The sequence below is a fragment of the Ornithorhynchus anatinus genome, chromosome 2 (assembly GCF_004115215.2).
Source record: "Ornithorhynchus anatinus isolate Pmale09 chromosome 2, mOrnAna1.pri.v4, whole genome shotgun sequence".
NCBI lineage: Eukaryota > Metazoa > Chordata > Mammalia > Monotremata > Ornithorhynchidae > Ornithorhynchus > Ornithorhynchus anatinus.
In genome coordinates this window covers 117,066,155-117,085,408 of record NC_041729.1, presented here as the reverse complement: position 1 = coordinate 117,085,408, position 19,254 = coordinate 117,066,155, and the positions used below count along the sequence as shown (strand labels likewise).

The window sequence follows — 19,254 nt, the reverse complement described above, 5'->3', positions numbered from 1 at the left end:
TCTACTGAACTTAACTCACTCACACCTCAATCCTTTTGCCAGTCTTGTACCATTTAACCACACCCCTGGATAACCTCAAGAATTTACTTCCTTCACTCCTGAGCATGACCTGCAGAGCACTGCTGGAAGAAATCCAAATATCAGGCCAACCTTGTCCAACCCAAATTATCCTTGCCTTGTTTAACTCTGCTCTCTTCTAACCCTAACAATATTATTTCTCCATCCTTATTGACTCTCACACCCTCACCAGTTGTTTCAGATGTTTGACTGCCTCCTTAAGCCTGTTACTACCATTTCTTGCTCCTATTGATTTTTTTTTAAGAAAATTGAAACTATCAGGCATGAGATCCCTAAATCTTCTCCTCTTGTCCCTTCTTTAGTTCTCTCATCTTTCCCAAATAGTATCTGCTCCTTCCATATGATCCCCAGATCCATCCTTTCACACTTATGAAACATTTGCCCTCTCTCTTCCTTACTTCTAGACCACCATCTTCAACTGTTCTCTTTCCAAATGCTTTTTTCCCACTGCATTCAAAGATACTCATGTACTCCCTGTCCTAATACAAAACAAAACACTTTCCTAACCCTTACAGTTGTGTCACAGAAACTGCCCTCTCTAGTCACCAGTGATCTCCTTGCCAGTTCCAAATGCCTTTACTTTATCCTAATCCTTCTCAGCCTTTCAGTTGCCTTCTATACTGTTGATTACCCCGTTCTCCTAGAAAAATGATTTAACCTTGGCTCCACTTGACACCGTCTTCTTCTGATTCTCCTCCTCTCTGGCCACTCATTCTCAGTCTCTTTCACAAGCTACCTCTGCCTTCTACCCACTAACTTAGGAGTCCCTCAAGGCTCAGTTCCGGTCCCCTCCCCCCCATTCTCCATCTAAACCCACTCTCTTAGAGAACTCATTAGTTACCATGGCTTTAACTGCCATCTCCATGCAGATGATTCCCAAATCTACATCTCCAGTCCTGATCTTTCTCCTTCTATGCAACCTTGTATGTCTTCCTGTCTTCATAATAATAATAATAATGTTGGTATTTGTTAAGCGCTTACTATGTGCAGAGCACTGTTCTAAGCGCTGGGGTAGACACAGGGGAATCAGGTTGTCCCACGTGGGGCTCACAGTCTTAATCCCCATTTTACAGATGAGGGAACTGAGGCACAGAGAAGTTAAGTGACGCCCACAGTCACACAGCTGACAAGTGGCAGAGCCGGGATTCGAACTCATGAGCCCTGACTCCAAAGCCCGTGCTCTTTCCCTTGGATGCCCCACTGAAACCTCAAACTTAATATGTCCAAAACAGAACTCTTCACCTTCCCATACAAACTCTGTCGTTCCCCTGAGTTTCCCATCACTGTACACAGCACCACCATTCTACCTGGCTCACAAGCCCAAAAACAAGATATTATCCTCGACTCACATGCCTCATGCCTCATCTTGTCATGTCTTATGCTGTAGAGTAGATTCCGATCCACAGAGACTCCATGGACACATATCTCCTAGAACACCCCACCTCCACCTGCAATCATTCTGGTAATGTATCCATTCTGTTTTCTTGGTAAAAATATGGAAGTCGTTTACCATTGCCTCTTTCCACACAGTAAACATGAGTAACCATTCTTGACTCTCTCCCATACTGCTGCTGCCTAGCACAGATGAGTTTTGTCTTGTAGCAGATCGCCTTCCACTTGCTAGCCACTGCCCAAGCTAGGAATGGAATGGGTATTCCACTGCTTGACTCTCCCTCCGGTAGCCAAGACTGGTAGAGTCCTGGAAACTCTCCAGATGCGATCCTGAGAGGGAACATCTGCCTCATAACACCCACCTATTCAACCAAATATAGTCACCAAATCCTATTGGTTTGACCTTCATGGAATTGCTAAAATCCACAATTTCCTCCCCATCCAAACTGCTACTACATAAATTTAAGCAGTTATCCTATCCTGTCTTGACCACCACATCAGCCTACCACATCAAGGTCCTCACTCACCTCCCTACCTCCTGTCTCTCCCTACTTCAGTCCATTATTCACTTTGCTGTCTGGATCATTTTTCTAAAAAAAAAAAAACAGCTCAGTCCATGCTTTGTGACTCTGCAAAGACCTCCAGTCATTGCCCATCCACTTCCTCATCAAAAAGAAACTTCTTACCATAGGCTTCAAAGCACTTGATCCCTTTGCACTCTCCTATCTTACATTGCTGATTTCCTACTAAAACATGACAGTTTCACTTTGTTCCTCTAAACTACTCATCACACCTCAATCTCATCTATCTTGCCTCTGAAATCTTGCCTGTGATTCCCTTACCCTTCATATCTGTCAGATCTACCTTCAAATCCTTATTAAAATTACACTTCCTCCAAGAGGCCTTCTCCAAATAAACATCATTTCCCCTACTCACTCTCCCTTCTGCATCACCCTCACAATAGGATTTGTACCCTTTATTTAGCCCTACAGCACTTATATAAATAATTTTAATTTATTTTAATATCTATCTCTTCCTCTAGATTGCTCCTTGTGGGCAGAAAATGTGTTTACAAACTCTGTTATGCCGTACTCTCTCAAGTGCTTAGTATGGTGCTTAGCATAACTTAGTACATGCTCAATAATATACAATTGATTGATTCTGTATTAACAGTTAGAATATGGCATGGATATGACATAAGATCCAGATCAAACTGAAGATCTATAGAGCCACCGTATTACCCATCTTTCTACATAATTATGAGACCTGACTTGCCACTTGCCATATCTTATTTAGAGAATAATTCCACCTACCTATTAACATATTACTTAACATGGATCAATAAATTGAAAGTCCAGGTAAAGAAGTCATGAAGGGTAGTACTGAAGCAATGCTTACCACATAGTATGGTCACTGGACAAGAAAGCTGAGGGGATGACAGACAGGATACTACACAACAGCTTTACAGTGTCTTGAACTGGGGAAATACAATCAAGATGGATCAAAGAAACTTTCAAGACACAAGGAAGCAAAACCCCAAATGATATGTAGAGCTGTGGATATTCAAAGACAGCACCAGAAGACAAAGGGACTTGTCTTATGCTGAGTCATCTCCAATCCATAGCAACTCCATGGACACTTCTCTCCCAGAATACCCCACCTCCATCTGCAATCATTGTGGTAGTGTAACCAATGAGCTTTTTTGTAAAAATACAGAAGTGGTTTACTGCTGTCTTCTTCCATGCAGTAAACATGAGTCTATGTCCTTACCGCTGCTGCCAAATACAGGTGAATTTTGGCTTATAGCAGATTGCCTTCCACTCACTAGTCACTGCCCAAGCCAGGAATGGAATGGGTATGCCTCTGCTTGACTCTCCCCCCTGTAACTGAGACTGGTAGAGTACTGGAAACTCTCCAGGTGAGATCCTGAGAAGGGCACAGTGGGACTACTGAGAAGGAATAAAAATGCCAGGGACTGGCTTCGACCAGAAGGCTTGAGAATATTATACTAAAAGAAAAAAGGAAGAAAAGGATTTGGAGGATGATGAATGGGAAAGGGAGGAACAGCACAGTAGGCAAGGATGATGATGATGATCCCAGGGTTTAGTACAGTGCCTGGCACCTAGTAAGCACTTAACAAATACCATCATCATTATTATTATTAATACAGTACTCTGCACACAGTAAGCACTCAATAAATATTCATTAATTCATTCATTCAATGATAAGTGCTTGGGTCAGCATGGTAACAGTCTAGATGGAGAGAAAAGGGTTGATTCAGAGATGTTGTGAAGATAGAACTGCCACAATACGTATACAGATTGAATATGTGAGTTTAATGAGGGAAATACTAAAATCATTTTAGGTTTCTTGGGTATTAAATATGTATAGTTGACAGTTGAGACCTGTTCAAAAGTCATCAGGGGCAATTCCCGAAAGCAGAACAGAATTCTAGCATATGTTACCTATTGAATAGGATGACATTCACCAAGCAACCTCGTAAGGTAAGGAACATAAGAAGCACTATGGCCTAGTCAAAAGAGCATGAGAGTCCAGGGACCTGGGTTCTAATCCCAGCTCTACCACAAACCTGACATGTAAACTTGAGCAAGTCAGTTAACTACTCTGTGCCTGTTTCTTCCTCTTTAAAATGTATAGTCAAAACCTGTGCTCCCTCTCACTTAGACTTTGAACACCATGTGGTAAAGGGACTATATCTGATCTGATTATCTTATGTCTATTGCAGCATGTGGAACAGTGCTTGGCACATCACAAGTACTTAACTGATACCATAAATATTATTATTATCATTATTATGTGACAGATAAAATTATTATTCTAAATAAATCATAATTAAAAATGTTCTTATTTGAAAATCAAGAAAATATATTTGGAGCTCAAGTAGATTCAGAGCACTATGAAATAGCCACAGAATTTCTATTCCAAATCTAATGAAAAGATCTTCAGAGTCTTCCTAGACCATGTGCTTCTGAGAAAAAAAGAGGTGGGTAACTGGGAATGATGCTTTTCCCACCCTTAATATTTCCATTATTTCCACTCAATAAAGACCATTCCTATCCTATTTCTAATCACCAAACAATCACATTTTCTCAAATGCCAAAGCCATGTCATTTCATAAATAATTTTCCAGTAATATTCTAAAATTCATTGCACTTTGATGCATGCTGATAATTAATAATGAGTAAATTTCAGTGAAGATCTACGATTTGGAATACAAACACTTCAATGAATCTTCCCTTATCATGTGAAAGGAACACAGAAGAAGCAGCATGACCTAGTGGATATATACCCCGATCTGGGCATCAGAAGGACATGGGTTCTCCTCCCAGTTCTACATCTGTCTGCTGTGTGACCTTTGGTAAATCACTTTATTTCTCTGGGTCTCAGTTCCCTCAACTGTAAAATGAGAAGATTGTGGGACAGGGTCTGTGTCCAGCCTGATTAGCTTGTATGTACCCCAGCGCTTAGAACAGTGTCCAGCACATAGTAAGCATTTAAAAAATACCACTTAAAATAAGAAGAAAACAGCATTATCAGCTCCTAGCAACTAAGGCCTGCAAGACAATGTATTTTAAGAAAGCAGTTGTTCTCAAAAGAAAAACAACAAACTATATCAAAGCTTGTTTTCTTTCAATTTGAGGTGATAAGAAAAATAGCAGCACACTACAAAAAAAGCTGAAATAAGCTAATGTTAGTCTGCACAGCACTATACTGAGCACTTGGGAGAGTTCAATAGAGAAGAAAAGGTCTCTTCCCACAAACCACAATTTGTATCCTTTTTTTAATTTCCTTTTACTGAATAAGAACTGTAGAGAAATACATCACTACAAGGGAATTACTTGGACACTGTGGAAATCCTGGGTCATTATTTTCATGGGTCCAGCAGAAGGCAGGGAATGACAAACTGTTCCCAACAAATGCACTTTGTTCCCAAGAAGAAAATACATTGAATTTGTTCTCTAACCAAAGGCATTTTAGCTTTATCCGGTTTACGGTCATCAGTGGATTGATCTGTTTTTTTTCCTATTTTTGGTTGAGAAATGGCTTTTCATATTTAGGATAGTTCACTTCTATTTAGCTCTGAAAATGAGTAGGCCATGAATTTGGGACAAAATCGAAGTTAGTTAATTCTATGTTTTCATATTTGATCAAAGATTCTCATAAATATAATTTAAATTGAAATATAATAGAGAAAAATACATATTCTAAAAGAAGTCCAAGTACTCAAATTAGCATCATAAATAGAGGGAATTCTATAGTCTACTTATAGTTTCAGGTACCATAAATGTATTATCTCAAAGTTTTCTTAGAAATAGTGTGGTTTAGTGGAAAGAACATGGGCCCCAGAGTCAGAAAACCTGGGTTCTAATTCTGGCTCCACTACTTTCTTCTCTGTGACCTTGGGCAAGTAACTTCACTTGACTTCACTGTGAGCCCCATGTGGGTCAGGGACAGTGTCCAACCTGATTACCTTGTAATAATAATAATAATGTTGGTATTTGTTCATTAATTCATTCAATAGTATTTATTGAGCGCTTACTATATGCAGAGCACTGTACTAAGCGCTTGGGATGAACAAGTCGGCAACAGAAAGAGACAATCCCTGCCCTTTGACGGGCTTACAGTCTAATCGGGGGAGACGGACAGACAAGAACAATGGCAATAAATAGAGTGAAGGGGAAGAACATCTCGTAAAAACAATGGCAACTAAATAGAATCAAGGCGATGTACAATTCATTAACAAAATAAATAGGGTAACGAAAATATATACAGTTGAGCGGACGAGTACAGTGCTGTGGGGATGGGAAGGGAGAGGTGGAGGAGCAGAGGGAAAAGGTGAAAAAGAGGGTTTAGCTGCGGAGAGGTAAAGGGGGGATGGCAGAGGGAGTAGAGGGAGAAGAGGAGCTCAGTCTGGGAACGCCTCTTGGAGGAGGTGAGTTTTAAGTAGGGTTTTGAAGAGGGAAAGAGAATCAGTTTGGCGGAGGTGAGGAGGGAGGGCGTTCCAGGACCGCGGGAGGACGTGACCCAGGGGTCGACGGCGGGATAGGCGAGACCGAGGGATGGTGAGGAGGTGGGCGGCAGAGGAGCGGAGCGTGCGGGGTGGGTGGTAGAAAGAGAGGAGGGAGGAGAGGTAGGAAGGGGCAAGGTGATGGAGAGCCTTGAAGCCTAGAGTGAGGAGTTTTTGTTTGGAGCGGAGGTCGATAGGCAACCACTGGAGTTGTTTAAGAAGGAGAGTGACATGCCCAGATCGTTTCTGCAGGAAGATGAGCCGGGCAGTGGAGTGAAGAATAGACTGGAGTGGGGCGAGAGAGGAGGAAGGGAGGTCAGAGAGAAGGCTGACACAGTAGTCTAGCCGGGATATAACGAGAGGCTGTAACAGTAAGGTAGCCGTTTGGGTGGAGAGGAAAGGGCGGATCTTGGCGATACTGTAGAGGTGAAACCGGCAGGTCTTGGTAACGGATAGGATGTGTGGGGTGAACGAGAGGGACGAGTCAAGGATGACACCGAGATTGCGGGCCTGAGAGACGGGAAGGATGGTCGTGCCATCCACGGTGATAGAGAAGTCTGGGAGAGGACCGGGTTTGGGAGGGAAGATGAGGAGCTCAGTCTTGCTCATGTTGAGTTTTAGGTGGCGGGCCGACATTTGTTAAGCACTTACTATGTGCAGAGCACTGTTCTAAGCGCTGGGGTAGACACAGGGGAATCAGGTTGTCCCACGTGGGGCTCACACTCTTAATCCCCATTTTACAGATGAGGTAACTGAGGCACAGAGAAGTTAAGTGACTTGCCCACAGTCACACAGCTGACAAGTGGCAGACCCGGGATTCGAACCCATGACCTATGACTCCAAAGCCCGTTCTCTTTCCACTGAGCCACGCTGCTTCTACCCCAGCACTTAAAAAAATGCTTGGCACATAGTAAGTGCTTACCAAATACCATAATTTATTATTATTATTAACTTATCTGGGCCTCAGTTCCCTCATGGCAAATTGCAAGAACCAGCAGCTAGTAGCAGAGAGGTGCATCAGCAGGTGGTAAGGAATGCCACGGTTTACAAGAAGCAATTTCCCAACTGAACATCTATCTCCACCATGATTATTTTCCATTCTGATGACTGACTTTAAACACCATTTCTTCCACGATCTCCAGAAAAGTCAGAATGGCCTTGGGAGCAGGATATCAGCTGCAGCAAACACGGCAGGGATGCAACCATGCCTTCGTCTCACCTGTTACTTGGCAGCTACCCTACCATTTTTTTTATTGCTGAATCTTGTTTCCAGCAGGACTGAGGAAGGTTTTCTGTTACAGGCAACACTCTCACCGTTCCCCTTTTAGAGGCAGATCTCTCTTATAGAGTCTTCAACATTCTACTGTTACTTTTCATCAACATTTTAAAAGAAATCCTCTACTAGTTTTAACAATGTCTATTTCTTCCAACCCACAACAATGTTTCTGTTGTTTGGATAGTTCTTGCTAATTTATAAATTTTCTCCAAAGCTCAGCTGAGCTTCTTCTATTTTCTTTCTGCATCTCCTTTCAGTGGCCTGTAGGATAATTGATGTTTAAACACTGAGCTAATATCTTCCTCAAAACAAATTTGGTAGTTTTGTAATTATAAGATAACTTTGTTTTTATCCACCAGCGATTTGATATTATCAGTGGGTTGTTATTCTCTGGGATCCATCACAAAATATATTATCATATGTATAATGGTTTACTGAACTGCACTGTGGAAAAGACTGTGAGACTATATTTCAGATATATCAAATGACTTAACTCATTGTGGATAGGGAATGTGTCTGCCAACTTTATTGTATTGTATTCTCCCAAGCACTTAGTATACCTCTCTACACATAAGTGCACAATAAATTCCATTAATTTAAGCACAGCACCATAAATCAGTGATATCCCTGAAGAGAATCATGGATCAAGAAAATCATACACACACACAGATCTGACAGTCTTCTTTGATGACTATGCACACTGCTTTGCACTGTGCAATGATGCTCTGAAAGAAAAAGAAGAAAACTCAATCAAGATTGCCAGAATGTCTTGGAAAGACACCCAGAAATAGAATGAGAATGAAAAAGCATCAAGCTTCATACTAAACTGAAGGACCAAAGAGCATATGGTTCTGAAGCCTGAATACTCCATAGAAGATGTTGTGAAGCAGCAAGATCTAGTGGAAAGAGCATGGGCCTGGGAATCAAAGGATCTGGCTTCTAATCTGTCTCCACCACATGTCTGCTGTGTGACCATGGGCTAACCACTGAACTTCTTTGTGGCTCTGTTACCTTATTTATAAAATGGGGATTAAGACTGTGAGCCCTTCGTTGGGCATTGGCCGTGTCCAACATGATTAGCTTGTATCATCTCCAGCACTTAGAACAGGCACATAATAAGTGTTTACCAAATGGCATTTAAAAAAAAAAGACACCCAATGCCTTGAGAAGTTCAATGAGCCCTGCATCCTGGAGGTGCTCAATAACAGGATTACACAAGGTCTGAAACAAAATCAACTTACCAGCATCAGGACTATCCTCACCTGAACACAATTTGTGAGTGGGAGGCAATAGATGACTATTAGATAACCAAACCATTAGAGTATGCCAAACACAGTGCAACTGAAGCAGAAAAGCTAAATACTGGGAGAGAACTCTGACAGATTGATAGCCTGGTGTGTAAATGCTTTTAGAAGCTTTTGAGATAAAGGTAAAATTGGAAACAGCATCAGCAAAGCTGGTTATAGGCATTTGGCTGCCCCAAGAGGGGAAAAATATGCAGCTCTGTCCCTTAGATGGTAAGTGACAGCACTTGCAGATTCCAGACATTAGACCAATCAATCAATCATATTTATTGAGTGCTTACTGTATGCAGAGCACTGTATTAAGCACATTGGAGAGAACAATGTAACAGAGTTGGTGGATACGTTTCCTATCCACAGCTAGCTTAGAATCTCGAGGGGGAGACAGACAATATAAATTTAAAAAGTACAGATATGTACATAAGGGCTGTGAGGTTGAAATTTTGTCTTGCCTTATGCTGTTGAGTTATCTCCGACCCATAGTGACTCCACGGTCAAATCTCTCCCAGAACATCCACCTCCACCTGCAATCGTTCTGGTAGTGTATCCAAAGCGTTTTCTTGATAAACATATGAAAGTGGTTTACTATCACTTTCCACACAGTAAACATGAATGTCCACCCTCGAATCTCTCCCATGCTGCTGCTGCCCAGCACAGATAAGTTTTGACATGTAGCAGATTGCCTTCCACTCGCTAGCCACTACCCAAGCTAGGAATGTAATGAGTATGACTCTGTTGACTCTCCTGTAGCTGAGACTGGTAGAGTATTGGTAACTCTTCAGCTGCAACCCTGAGAGGGGAAGGCTAAAGTAGGAGTGAATAAAGGGTGCAAATCCAAGTGCAAGGGTGACAGAGAGGGAGAGGGAAAAGAGGAAATGAGGGTTTAGTCGGGGAAGGCCTCTTGGAGATGTGTTTTAATAAATCTTTGAAGATGGGGAGACTGGAGGGTGTTCCAGGCCAGAGACAGGACATGGGGAGGGGAGGTTAGTGGTGAGACATACAAGATCAAGCAAGTACAGAGGTTGTCATTAGAGGAGTGAAGTGTACAGGCTAGGTTATATTATGAAAGCAGAAAGGTAAGGTTTGAGGGGGCAAAGCATATGTCACTATGAGTGACATAATGATGCATACAGAACAGTTTGCAAAAATGTGTGTGAAAGTAAACTATTCTTTTGGAGTTTGGAGTAAACTATTCCCTAATCCCCTCAATGCTTCAGAGCTATTGACTTCCCTTCCTGGCCCTTGTATTCAGAGGCAACAATGAAAAGTTGAGGGAATCAGTGGCAGGAAGCAAGGTAGACCAATGAGGAGCATATAAAATAAAAATACCAGAAATAAAGGGAAAATATATATCCAAGTAATATATATTAGGAATATTAAATCAAATTGTCAAAAATATAATGGTAAAAATCCCGATTCGTTCCATCCTCTAACAATTTAAATCTTACACCTCTCAAAATTACTATACAAGTTCTGAATATAAAATTAGAAAAAAATCTCATTGCAAATATTTCAAATTTTCAATTGCATTTCTACCTTATTTTATTTATATTAGCATGCCTGTCTCCACTTCTAGGCCGTAAACTCACTGTGGGGAGGAATGTGTCTGCTAACTCTATTGTACTGCACTCTCCAAAGTGCTAAGTACCCTGCTCTGCACATAGTAAACACTCAATAAATACTGCTAATCTATTGATGATGTGCCTGTTCAGGTTTAACATGTGAAAATGGCCCTAAACACAAGCCATGGCAAACAGCAAATACACCAGCTCAACAGAAAACAATCTTTTTCATTGCTGGGGTAGAAACTACAGGTGACATAATGACTCCTTCAGCCACACCACACAAATGGACCAAATTCACCATCAATAGCATCACTAATAAATCTATATACCTGTGTGTATTCAGGTGTGCATACAAATGAGGATATATAAAAATGACAATGTCCTTCTTAAACTACCCACTAATAAATGAATGCAGAAGGAATGAGTCATAAATAACAATGGAATTTTTTGCTAGATAAGTAATTAAAATGATTAAAAATAAGATATCTTCTTCCCTCACACAAAGTTTTAAAAGTAGAACTAAATACTGTGATTTTGCTCAGCACTGTGACATATTGACATAAGTGGGTGTGACACGTTGTGGTAATGAAGTGTCTAGCCTGTGATTTTCAAACAGATGTGGCTCTCTAAGACTGGCTTTCAAAAATAAGGTTATTTAATTGATCCAATTTAACCAGAAAAAAATGAAGTTATTTAGCTCAAATAGGGATTAGTTGCATGCCCCCTTATCTATGGGAAGGTAACTTCAGGACACATATCTGTTGCACATTGGATGAATTCACTCAACCATGGAATTTTCCCCTCTTCATCACTGGTCAGAACCTTTGAATATGAACAGTAAACAAAAGCATAATTTTCATTCACTTATGAATTCAGCAAATATGTCTCATTGAAGAAATGGTTTAGAAACCTCATGATTCCAAAGGAAACATCAATAGATGGAAAATTGGCACATAGCTGGGTTGATTTCATCAATATAGTCCTGGATTTCGTAGGCTGTTCTAAGAAATTTTGAAAAATGTACAGAAAGTCTCCTGGAAATGGAATTGTACTGCCTGAGTCAGACAATCTTACACTGACTCCCAGCTGCTCTCATTAGCCTCAAATTCTTGAATTTCCATGGCAGCTTGTGCTCCAGTTGGTTTTACTGCACTGTAGGACTTGCAATATGAATGGCTCAGGTAGTTGGGTATCTCTCTCTATCTATATATCTTTCTATATCTCCCTCCCCACTTCTCTCTACTCTCCCAAACTGAAGAGGCTGGAAAAAATTATAAAAGGTTTGCAAGCCTGGGAGTTGGGACATTTTTCAATTGACGTAATAGTCTATACCTCATTGTCCTCAACATAAAAGACAAAATCTCTGACATCAAGGAGCTTTGGAACTAAAGGAAGCAAATCAATCAATCAGTCAATCAAAATAATTTACTAGCATTTACTGTGCTCTAGGTGAGCTTAAAATTTCCCTTCCTCCATTCCTCCTGATGCATTTTTCCTCACTCACTTTACAGCTACAACATGAATTTGACTTGTTTTTTACTTACATAGCTTAATTTTTACATCTCCTTATATTCCCCTTTGTACTTTCATTAGAATATTTGAGTATTCTGTAATTCCCAAATGTCTATTATGGCATACCACCCAAGTAAATGGTACTACTTCTATCCCTCCTACTTCTCCCTATTATACTGCTAGTACTACATACAACCCATACTCACCTGAGGACCAAGGACCATGTCTAATTCTTACCTATATATTGTTTCCAAGTGCTCAGAAGAGTGCTTGTCAGTACTGGAAGTCAGTGGGGGGATCAGAAGGTTCCAATCCCGGTTCCACCACTTTCCTGCTGTGTAACCTTGGACAACTCACTTAACTTCTCTGTGCCTCAGGTACCTCATCTGTAAAATCGCGATTGAGACTATGATCCCACATAGGACAAGGGACTGTGTCCAACTCGATTTGTTCATATCCACGCCAGTGCTTAGTAGAGTGCCTAGCACATGGTAAGTACTTAACAAATCCCATAACTATTATTATTGTCATATAGTAAGTGCTCAATAAATACTATTTGTTACTTTTATTACTACTGGAACTACTACTACTATTACTATTATTGCTATCACCTCTAACATTTTGTAATTGTTACTCTCATTGCAATTTTGAAAAGCTAGTAGATGAAAGCACTAATTTTTAATGAAAATGTATTAGTCTAAAATCTGTCCCCATTGTCATATTCTATTTTCTAAAGGGCATGTGGGACTATATTTGGTTTCCTTACTGCTTTTGTCTCCAGTCCCGCTCCTTTAGTTCTCTTCCTTTTATTCTATCCTTTCCCATCTTCCTCCTAATATTCCCTTCAAACTTCTCCAGTGAGTTGTCTGCACCCACTGCATCTGCTTCCTTGTCTCTGTTATGGAGTTTTGTCAGAGAAACGACTCTGATCTCGCAATCGCATGAGAGGGTTTCATGACCTTGGTGTAGAAATGAATAGACTCAAGACAGTGAGCCGAGAGAGCAGGCAAGGGTGGAAAGTGGCTGCCGCCCGTTCACCCGGTGGGCTACGAGTGACAAACAGCCAAGAGCTGTTCCAACCCCGCTATCTTTATTTGCAAGCATTTCCGCGTTCCACTCGACCGCAACTCTTCCAGCGAGCACCCAAAATCCTACCCAATCCTCTTGAGTTGCCCGTACTCCACCCTTCAATCAGAACTAGTCCTTAGGAGTGGTCTGTATAAGTTAATGTAATTGACACATCATTACCCAAATTTAACGATTGATCTACCACAGGAAGGAGATTAAACAGAGACAGGATGTCTAGTACAATATTGGAAGAAGATAGAATGGAGACAGGATGGTCAATTGCTTAGTACAATATGGGAAGGAGACAGAACAGAGACAGTATGGTAAATCGTCCAGTACAATCCCCCATTTGCTCCTAGGTGAGCTAACCACCACAGGATCACAGATCATTCCAGTAATGGTGGCCAAAGGCCTCCTGAGTCTCACGTGATTGTCCATCCAGTCGAGGATCATCTGAGACATAGAGCAGGAATTGGAGTGTGGGGTTGTTGATTCTCCGTGGTGTCAGTTCCACTGTCTGCAGGTCACTCGCCCGGAGAACTGTCCGTGACCGCTGGCTTGACCGTCTAAGGGTACCAGATGATGGTGTCTCACTAGAGGGTGTTCAATTCCAGCTACAGGGAGACTAAGTACTTTGCCAGGGTTTCATCACCTTCCATTAGTGATAGACTGATCCGGTCTTGGGACCTCCCCAGCAGAAGAGGGGCAACCAAACAGAAACTCATATGGGGAGATCTTCAAGTCCCCTTGAGGGCGGGAACACAATCGTAACAGTGCAATGGGGATGACCTGAGGCCACTTTAAATGTGTCTCCATACACAATTTCCCTAACATAGTTTTTAACTCCCGATTAGCCCTTCAACTTTCCTGAGCTCTGAGGATGGTAGGGAGTGTGCAGGTTCCACTCAATACCTAGACAGTGATAGACCTCAGACAAAATGGACTCGGTAAAATGGGAACCTTGATCCGAATCAATGACAGAAGGGGGCCCAAATCGCGGAATAACCTCCCATAACAACACCTTAGCAACAAATGCAGCAGTTGCGTACCGGGCCAGAAATGCCTCTAACTAACCTGTAAGGTGGTCGACAATGGTCAGAATATAGCGGTACCTTCAGACCTAGGAAGGGTAATGTAATCTATCTGGAGTCCCTCATAGAAGTGGTAAATCCAGGCTTGGCCACCCCGGGGAAGGGCCTGGGATCGGTTGGCATTAAAGCTCTGGCAGATGGGATAGGCCAACATCAATCGTTTGGTTACAGGATGGATACCAGGAGTAAACCAGTGATGTAAAACTGCGGCAGCCAAGGTACTGGCTCCATAGTGGGTATTCTGGTGAGTCTGTAAACAAACAACTCTAAAGGCACTTGCAGGAAGTATTGGGTGACCACATGAATAGGTGTGACATAAGCATTAATGACCTGCAGGTCCTATATGAAATGGTAAGTCGGGGGGTTCCCTGGCTTACCTACTGGCAATGCTGGAGTATTACAGGGAGAACTGCACTCAACAAGGATTTTGTTTTCCAAGAACTCAGAGATAATTGGGTCCAACCCTGCACGGCCCTCAGGTGACATAGGATACTGCCGGACACAGGGAGGAAACGTATGGAGCAGGGTATAGATCTTAACCGGTTCAGTTCCCCGGAGGAAACCCATGTCTGATGGGCCTGAGCTCCAAAGGCTTGGTGGCAAAGTAAGCAAAATGGGGTCATCAGTTTCCACGTGGACTTCAGTAACAGCTATCAGGGAGCCTCGGCTCCTTTGGCTCAGCAGGTCCGGTTTACCAAGGAGATTCCCAATAGTTAGCCTGATTCCCTCCTCCTCACATTTAAGCGTGGCCTGAAGTTTACAATGGGCTAGAAGGGCGTTACCAGTCGAGAGGGTGGAAAGGGCTCCATAAACTGGCAGTAGCCGGGGAGGGGAGACCGGCAGAGGTGGATATAAGAAAGGTCCGTGGGCTGGGCAGTCTGGGGGTTTTATCGGGACTGCCGAGGACTGACCACAATTTAGGTCTATCAAGGGATGCTCAACATCTGCCTTCTCTGGCGCGTTCGCATTAATTTTGGTAAGGGGGGGGTTTATCTTGGGTTTTCATGGGCGCAGGCAATCCCTCAGGCAATTTTGCATAACAATACCAATTAACACATCTCATCAGGTCTTGAGTAGATCAGAATTTCACGTAAAGTCTGCAGGGCCTTAGGATCAAAAGTACGCCCTTCTGGCCAAAAATTGAGACCCTGCCGATGAGTCATGGCACCATCTCAATTGCTTTTTTGTCATTCCTTTTTCTTTTTTTTTAACGGAAAATGATCTTGATGCCAGGATTGGAGAATTTTTGAATACAGGTGTCATCCCTAAACTGATGAGACACCACCCTTCCCTATACTGGGAAGCCCCTTTCCTTCAACCAGGAAAGACCCTCTGGGATGTCTCCCAGAGTCCCCTAGGACGTCTCCTAGGGTGATCCCCTTATCCAAATCTGGAGAAGTGCCCTCTCTGTGAAAGAGAGAATCCTAGCTGCTTCTCTGCTCAACCCGCAGGCACTCCAAATTAGGCTCGAGAGATCTCAAGGAAGGAGTGTCCGGACCCTAAAAGCGGACTTACTTACAGTTTTCCTTTGAGCGTGCTTGGGCACCTGGTTTCCGGAGATTCTCGACCTAGTCTGTCCAATCCTGAGCACAAGGTCCCTTCGTGGTCGCCAAAACTGTTACGTATTTTTGTCAGAGAAATGACTCTGATCTTCCAATCGCATGAGAGGGTTTCGTGACCGTGGTGTAGAAATGAACAGACTCAAAAGAGCAAGCCGAGAGACTAGGAAAGGGTGGAAAGTGGCTGCCACCCGTTTACCCAGGCGGGCTATGAGTGACCAACAGCCACGAACCATCCCGAACCTGGTACCTTTATTTGCAAGCATTTATGCATTCCACTCGACCGCAACTCTTCCAGTGCACACCCAAAATCCCACCTAATCCTCTTGAGTTGCATACTCCACCCTTCAATCAGAACCAGTCCTTAGGAGTGTTCTGCATAAGGTAATGTAATTGACACATCGTTACCCAAATTTAACTGATTGATCTACCACAGGAAGGAGATTAAACCAAGACAGTATGTGTAGTACAATACTGGAAGAAGATAGAACAGAGAAAGGATGGTCAACTGCCTAGTACAATATGGGAAGGAGACAGAACAGAGACAGTATGGTAAATCTCCAATGGCTCCTTCCTCTCTGCCTTCAAACATGCCCATGTCTCTCCCATCCTAAAAAAAACCTTCTCTTGACCCCACTTCCCCTTCCAGTTTTTGCCCTATCTCCCTACTACCCTTCCTCTCCAAAATCCTAAACGAGTCGTCTACACTCGCTGTTTAGAATTCCTTAACTCCCATCCTCTCCTGGACCCCCTCCAATCTGGCTTCCGTCCCCTCCACTCTATCGAGACTCCTCTCTCTAAGGTCATGGCTCCTTCTTGCCAAATCTAATGGCTCCTACTCCATTCTAATCCTCCTTGACCTCTCAGCTGCCTTTGATACTGCTGACCATCCCCTTCTCCTCTGCATCTTATCTCACCTTGGCTTCACCGACTCCGTCCTCTCCTGGTTCTCTTATCTCTCTGGCCGGTCATTCTCTGTCTCCTTCGCAGGAACCTCCTCCCCTTCACATCCTTTAACTGTTGGAGTTCCTCAAGGGTCAGTTTTTGGCCCTCTTCTGTTCTCCATTTACACTCACTCCCTTGGTGAACTTATTCGCTCTCACGCCTTCGACTACCATCTATATGCAGATGACACGCAGATCTACATCTCCGCCCCATCCTCTCCCCCTCCCTTCAGGCTCGCATCTCCTCCTGCCAGGACGTCTCCACCTGGATGTCTACCCGCCACCTAAAATTCAACATGACCAAAACTGAGCTCCTCATCTTCCCTCCCAAGCCCGGTCCTCTCCCACATTTCTCTATCACCATGGATGGTACGACCATCTTTCCCGTCTCTCAGGCCCGCAATCTCGGTGTCATCCTTGACTCATCTCTCTCATTCACCCCACACATCCTATCCGTTACCAAGACCTGCCGGTCTCACCTTTATAATAGCGCCAAGATCCACCCTTTCCTCTCCACCCAAATGGCTACCTTACTGCTACAGGCTCTCGTAATATCCCGGCTAGACTACTGTGTCAGCCTTCTCTCTGATCTCCCTTCCTCCTCTCTCACCCTGCTCTAGTCTATTCTTCACTCCGCTGCCCGGCTCATCTTCCTGCAGAAACGCTCTGGGCATGTCACTCCCCTTCTTAAAAACCTCCAGTGGTTGCCTATCAGCCTCCACACAAAACAAAAACTTCTCACTGTAGGCTTCAAGGCTTTCCATCACCTTGCCCCTTCCTACCTCTCCTCCCTTCTCTCTCTACAGCCCACCCCGCAGGCTCCGCTCCTCTGCTGCCCACCTCCTCACCGTCCCTCGGTCTCGCCTATCCTGCCGTCAACCCCTGGGCCACATCCTCCCGCGGCCCTCCCTCACCTCTGACAATCTAATTCTCTTCCCTCTTCAAATCCCTACTTAAAGCTCACCTCCTCCAAGAGGCCTTCCTAGACTGAGCTCCCCCCTTTTTCCCTCTGCTGCCTCTACCTCCACCCTTCACCTCTCCGCAGCTAAACCCTCTTCTCCCCCCCTTTCCCTCTCCTCCTCCCCCTTCCCAACTCACCCCCTCAGCACTGTACTCATCTGTACATATAGACTGTATATATAGACTGTATATATAGACTGTATATATAGACTGTATATATCTTCATCACCCTATTTATTTTGTTTAATGAGATGCGCATCACCCTGATTCTATTTATTTGCCATTGTTTTTATGAGATGTTTTTCCCCTTGACTCTGTTTATTGCCACTGTTCTTGTCTGCCTCTCTCCCCTGATTAGGCTGTAAGTCTGTTAAAGGACAGGGACTGTCTCTATCTGTTGCCAATTTGTACATTCCAAGCGCTTAGTACAGTGCTCTGCACATAGTAAGCGCTCAATAAATACTGTTGAATGAATGAATGAATGAATGAATGAATCGTCCAGTACACCCCCAGTTATCTTTGGGAACCAGAGGTCATGGGTTCGAATTCCGGCTCTGCCACTTGTCAGCTGTGTGACCTTGGGCAAGACACTCAACTTCTCTGTGCCTCAGTTACCTCATCTGTAAAATGGGGATTAACTGTGAGCCTCAAGTGGGACAACCTCATTACCCTGTATCTACCCCAGCGCCTGGAACAATGCTCTGCACATAGTAAGCGCTTAACAAAGACCAACATTATTATTATCTTCTTGACCCCCTCCAGGCTGGCTTTTGCCTTATCAAACTGCCCTCTCAAAAGGTCACTAATGACCTTGCCAAATCAAAGGGCTTTGACTCCATCCTAATCACTAGCCCTCACATTGACCCAAGATCTCCCAAACAGAAGGACCGCGACCACCCAAGCACCCACTCGGCAAACCAAGGTCAGAAACTGAATAAAGGGGAGGGCCCCTTCCCCGTTCCTCTTCCCCTTAGCCCAAAGGCCTGGGATCATGCCCCAGAGAAGTGTTGCCCACTGCACTTTGTGCCCGAGGACGAAGTGAAGTGAAGGGTGGTCTCCTTCCCCGCCACCCACCAGTCCTGCCCATAGGAGGGAGGGAGGGACTGCCCGGGGAAAAGACAGCCCGGCTCCCCAGCGTCCTCGCAGCCCCCAGGCATCGGGGGCCTAGCACTGTGACGACGGAGGGGACGCTAGCCCCTTGGTGGCTCAGTAGAAAGAGTCCGGGTTTAGGAGTTAGAAGTCATGGGCTCTAATCCCGGCTCTATCACTTGTCAGCTGTGTGACTTTGGGCGACTCAGTTAGCTTCTCTGGGCCCCAGTTGCCTCATCTGTAAATGGCTATTAAGACTGTGAGCCCCACGTGGGACAACCTGATCACCTTGTATAAATAATAAATAATGTTGCTATTTGTTAAGCGCTTACTATGTGCAGAGCACTGTTCTAAGCGCAGGGGAATCAGGTTGTCCCACGTGGGGCTCAC

The 19,254-nt window shown here is 43.7% G+C and overlaps 2 non-coding genes across 2 annotated transcripts; both read right to left on the bottom strand.

Moving 5' to 3' along the window:
- Nucleotides 1-1,672: 1,672 nt before the first annotated feature.
- On the bottom strand, nt 1,673-1,810 carry LOC114809541. Its single transcript, XR_003757319.1, has one exon. It is a non-coding gene; the product is annotated as a small nucleolar RNA SNORA7 (small nucleolar RNA).
- Nucleotides 1,811-3,268: 1,458 nt separating this feature from the next.
- LOC114809856 lies at nt 3,269-3,406 on the bottom strand. Its single transcript, XR_003757629.1, has one exon. It is a non-coding gene; the product is annotated as a small nucleolar RNA SNORA7 (small nucleolar RNA).
- Nucleotides 3,407-19,254: the final 15,848 nt, after the last annotated feature.